The sequence below is a fragment of the Zingiber officinale genome, chromosome 11B (assembly GCF_018446385.1).
Source record: "Zingiber officinale cultivar Zhangliang chromosome 11B, Zo_v1.1, whole genome shotgun sequence".
Lineage (NCBI taxonomy): Eukaryota > Viridiplantae > Streptophyta > Magnoliopsida > Zingiberales > Zingiberaceae > Zingiber > Zingiber officinale.
Genome location: NC_056007.1, coordinates 79,976,968 through 79,982,967, shown reverse-complemented (window position 1 = coordinate 79,982,967; position 6,000 = coordinate 79,976,968).

Here is a 6,000-nt window from a genome sequence, read left to right as displayed (position 1 = left end):
CACAAAAAATTGCAACACGTATCACAAATGATACACAACAATAGACAGTGTCTCGTCGTAGTGGGAGGGTTGTTAGGCAACCTGAAAGATTCATATTTTTGGGAGAGTCGTCGGACTTAGTCCCAGGTAAACATGAACCTGATCTCCGAACATATGACGAAGCACTCCAAGATATAGATGCAGAATCTTGGCAAAGAGCAATGAATTCAGAAATAGAATCTATGTATTCTAATAAGGTATGGGAGCTTTTAGAACCACCAAATGGTGTAAAAGCCGTTGGATGTAAGTGGATCTACAAAAGGAAAAGAGGGACAGATGGGAAGGTGGAAACCTTCAAAGCAAGGCTTGTTGAGAAGGGGTATATTCAGAAAGAGGGAATCAATTATGAGGAAACATTTTCGCCAGTAGCTATGCTTAAGTCTATCCGGATACTCTTATCTATTGCTGCTCATATGGATTATGAGGTTTGGCAAATGGATGTCAATACAGCTTTCCTTAATGAAAGTCTTGAAGAAAACATCCATATAAAGTAACCAAAAGGGTTTATTGCAAAGGGCAAAGAGCATCTAGTGTGTAAGCTAAATCGGTCTATTTATGGACTGAAGCAAGCTTCAAGATCTTGGAACATCCGATGAAGTAATCTAGTCGTATGGATTTATTCAGTGTCCAGATGAGTCTTGTGTATACAAGAAGTATGATGGAAACGTGGTGGTATTTCTTGTACTATACATAGATGACATTTTGTTAGTTGGAAATAATATCAAAGTGTTGTCGGAAGTAAGGGTATGGTTGTCCAAGCAATTCGATATGAAGGACTTAGAAGAATGCGCACATATTCTTAGGATCAAAGTAATAAGGGATCGTAAGAAAAGGATTTCCCAAGGTTCATATATCGATATAATCCTAACTCATGTTAGCATGTAAGACTCCAAGAAAGGTTTTCTACCTTTTAGGCATGGAGTATCTTTATCTAAAGAGATGTCTCCGAAGACATCAAAAGAGATAGAAGAGATGAATACAGTTCCTTATGCTGTAGGAAACCTAATGTATGCTATGCACGAGACCGGATATCTATTTTACCATGGGCATGGTTAGCATATATCAAAGTAACCCTGGACAAGGACATTGGATTGCTGTAAAGCATATATTGAAGTACCTGAGAAGGACTAGAGATTATATGCTGGTTTACCAAGTAGATGATTTACTTCCTGTGAGTTACACGGATTTTGACTTCCAATCAGATAGGGACAATAGTAAGTCGACCTCGGGATTTTGTGTTTACTTTAGGAGGTAAAAGCCATAACAATGAAAGAGTGATAAGCATAGATACTTTTCGGACTCTACCATGGAAGCTGAGTATGTGACAGCCTCTAGGTAGCCATAGAAGTTGTATGGCTCAGAAACTTCATGATGGACTTAGATGTGATTCCTGGTTTTCCCAAAAAAAATTATTACAGTGTATTGTGATAATAAGTGGTGCAGTAGCAAACTCGAAGGAATCACGAGCCCATAAGGCAAATAAACACATAGAGCGCAAGTACCACCCAATATGAGACATCATATAACGAGGAGAAATTGTTGCCGCCTAGATTGCATCGGATGATAACCCAGGAGATCCTTTCTCTAAGGCCCTTAAGGCAAGAGCTTTTGATGGACATGATAAAGGAATGGGAATCAGATGTATGGCAGCAGTTATGGCAGTATAGTCTTTTAGTATAAGTGGGAGATTGTTAGAGTGTATACTAAAAGTCTAGCTTTTTGTAAATATTTATTTTTGAAATAAAGAATCACATTGGTCAAATGTCTACATTTATATGCTAAGTGTAGTTGTTCAATTAATTTATATTGTAGATAACATGGTGTGTGGTGTCATACACAGAAGATCATGTTATCAATTCATTATAAATTATAAACAGTAGCTCACAAGTAAGATGGATATGAATAAACCATTAGAATAGTCGTAGTGTAATTTGGTATTAGTTTATCTTGACTATAAAATTACACTAGTACACTCTGAGTGTATTGAGCAGGATCATTTAAGGTAAGTTCTTTTTATACTGACTGTATAAAAGAACAAGACCTTTATTATTATGGAAGTGTGTGCTCTTAATCATGATATAATAATAAACACATATACTCAATATTCATTTCTTTAATTTATCAAAGGGTGTGATTTAGTTCGATAAATCAATAGGCTCAATAAGTTGGGAAATGGTATTATTTATATAGTGTGTTGTTGATTATAGAATGAAACTGTGTCCTAGTAATCTAGGTTGATAATGTCCCCAAGAAGAGCTCATAAGGATTGTCATGTAAACCCTGCAGGTGGACTTAATCCGATATGACGATAAGGTTGAGTGGTACTACTCTTGGAGCTAGATATTAATTAAGTGAGTTGTCAGTAACTCATTTAATTAGTGGACATTCTACATCTTAAACATAGGGAGATTAACACACTCATGATAAGAAGGAGCACATATAGTAATATGGGATTGGTGCGGTAGTTCAATAATAACTTTTTAGTGGTATGAGTTATTATTGATGAACTCGAGTTGTGTGTTCGGGGCGAACACGAGAAGCTCAAGTTCATCGGGAGACCAAAACCAATTCCTCCTCTCGGTCCCTTTCGTAGCCTCTTATTTATAAAGTATTATACTCACCCATACCCACCTTAAGGTGGCCAGCCAAGCCTAGCTTGGAGCCCAAGCTAGGGCCGGCCAAACCAAGGTGAGTTGGTTTCATTAGGTGGTCGGCCCTAGCTTGAATCCAAGCTTAGGTGGTCGACCACAATAAAATAAAAGGGTTTTTATTTTTAAAAAACTTTCTTTTGTGGAAGCCATGATTTTAAAAGAGAGTATAAAATTTAAATCTTTCCTTTTATAGCTTTCTACAAAAGATTAAGTGAAAGGTTTGATATCTTTCATTATTTGCAGTTAAAAGGAAAATTTTAATTTTTGATAAAACTTTTTTGTAACCATCTTCATGATTTAAAAGAGAGTTTTAAAATTAAATCTTTCCTTTTATAGTTTCTACAAAAGAGTAAAAGAAAGGTTTGATATCTTTCATTATTTATAGATTGAAAGGAAGATTTAATTTTGGAGAAAACTTTCCTTTTTGTAAATCATCCACATGTTTTAATAGAGAGATTTTAATTTATAAAAGTTTCCTTTTATGACCAACCATGAAGGGAATTTTTTAAGATAAATTTTTATTTTAAAAAATTTCTGGAAACAAATTAGGAAATTTTAATTTTGTGTTTAAAACTTTCCTTGATTGGAGGGATTAAAGTGACCGACCATGTGTAGTTTAGAAGGGAAATTTTTATTAAACTTTCCTTTCATTGGCAAAGAGAATAAGGAAGTTTTAATAAAACTTTCTTTATTTGCCAAGACCAAGGAATATAAAAGAGATGGTAGAGGTGCCTCACCTCATAAGATATGATCTAGTATTCCTCTCTTCTTTTCCTTGTGGTGGTCGGCCCTTCTCTTTCTTCCTCTCCGTCTTTTCTTCTTCATTGGTGGTCGGCAGCATCAACCCTCAAGGAGCTTGTTGTTGGCCGGATTTTGCTTGGAGAAGAAGTAGAGAAAGAAGGTTTTGTTTCTAGCATCCCTTGGGGTTTGGTGGTGGTGGCCGACCCTCATCTTCTCTTGGAGTTCTTGTGGTGGTCGAAATTTGCTTGGAGAAGAAGGAAGCTTGGGTGATTCTCGTCACGGTAGATCATCGCCCACACGAAGTCCGAGATAAGAAGAGGAATACGACAGAAGATCGTGAGGTCTATAAGCTATAAAAGGTATAACTAGTTATTAGTTTCTGCATCATAACTAGTTCATCCTTTTATTTAGATTTTGAAATACCAAACACAAGAGGCTAATGAATCTAGGTAATCGAATTTATGTTTTCGATTTTGTGTTTCTTTTGTTTTTCAAATTTATGATTCGATTGTTCTTTTTGGTTAAACCTAGGGTTACTATAAGGAAATTAAATATTAAATTTCGTTGAAAGGCTTTGTCTAGGAAGTGGTGGATGCTCCCATACCCAAGAAGGCCTAGTGCCTCACCATGTTTAACCTGGAAGTCAAACTCTGAAATTAATATTTAATTGAATTTGTAACATGAGTAGATTTGGATCAATAATGTTAAGTATCGTTTGCGATCCAAGTCCAAACCACTAAGAACAGATAAGTTGAATTTGAAATCAATAATGTTAAGTTCTGTTTGTGATTCCAAATTTAATTTTAAAGAACACAATAGGTTGTTAGGAATGGTTCAGGACTTGTACAAAATTTTTGTATAGGGGAACCGGTACGATATTCCCAGTAGCAACCAACATGGTTATTATTAATGGACTTGAGTTGAGTGTTCGGGCCGAACATAAGAAGTCCAAGCCCATCAGGAGACCTAAATCAATTCCTCCTCTAGGTCTCTGTTGTAGCCTCTATATAAAGTCTCGCATCCACCCATCCACGTTTTGGTTAATCTTACCTTCCTAGGGCCGGCAGCAAGGGTTATAAAAGGCAGTAGGTGACGCCCCAAAACATAACTTTTCCCACAATTCTCTTCTCCTCCTTGTTAGGGTCGGCGCCTCCTCTTGCTTAGAATTCTTGGTGGTCGGCGGCTTGGAAAAGAAGAAGAAGAGGAGAAGGCGCCCCATCCTAGAGCTTCTCTTGGTGGCCGGCGGTTTGGAAACAAAGAGGGGAAGGGTGTTTATTATCTTGGTAGATTGTCGCCCACACGACGTCCAAGAAGAGGTGAGGAATACAACATAAGATCAAGAGGTCTTTGGCTACAAAGGAAAGGTACAACTAGTTATTTGATTCCGCTGTGTAATTAGTTTAGTTTTCTTTGTATCGATCCTGAATACCAACACAAGAGGCCAGCGATCTTGTACTTCGATCAAGGTGTGCTTTGATCCGTCAAGTATTTGCTCGATTAATCAAACACATGTCTGATCGAACATGTGGATTGCTAGGAAAAGTTCTGTACTTGTACAATTTTTGCACGGGGGAAATTGAAACAGAATGGAATTCCAACGCCTTCAAAAGGTACACTGACACGTTGTGGGAATAAATACTTCATCTTTTTTGTAAATAATAACACAAAATATTATTATGTGTATCTTCTCAAAAGTACGGATGAAACTATAGAAAAATTTATTCTCTATAAGAATGAGATTAAAAACCAACTTAATAAAAAGATTAAGGTGTTTCGAAGTGATCAAGACAGTGAATATGTTTCGTCGTTTGCTAAGTTGTGTGCTAAACATGGAATCAGATACAAAATAATAGCTCCTTATATTCCTCAACAAAATGAAGTTGCTGAGTGAAAGAACCACACTTTAAAAAAGATGATGAATGCTCTTCCATTAAGCTCTGGACTACCAAAGTTCATGTGGGAAGAAGCTGTGTTAATAGCTAATTACCTTTTAAATAAGCTGCCCCAAGAGAAAATAGATAAGAGCTCTTATGAGTTATGGAATGGAAAATAATCGTTTTATAAATATTTACGAATGTAGAAATGTCTCGCCAAAGTTTTGGTGCCTAATTCGAAAAGTATTAAGATAAGAACAAAAACAAATGATTGCATATTTATTGAATATGCACATAATAGTAGTGCATGTCAGTTTTATATGTATGAGTCACAAATACTAGATATACACAAGAACTCGATAATAAAATTGGGAAATGCTACGGTCTTCGAGCATGTGTTTCTGTATAAGATCCGAAAGGAAACTAGCTCCTCAAAATAGGTATATGAAACACAAGAAGAAGATGATGATGATGAATCAGTTGAGGTTAAGCTCAGATGGAGTAAAAGATATCGGGTGAAAAATTCCTATGGAATGGATTTTATCAGTTTCATGTTGGAAAGTGAACTCCACAGTTACTCAGAAGCAGCAATCTCTTCTGATGGACCTTATTGGAATGGAGTAATTGCATCTAAGATAGACTCTATCTTATAAAATCACACCTAAGAATTTATGGATCTTTCTCAGGGAAGTAAA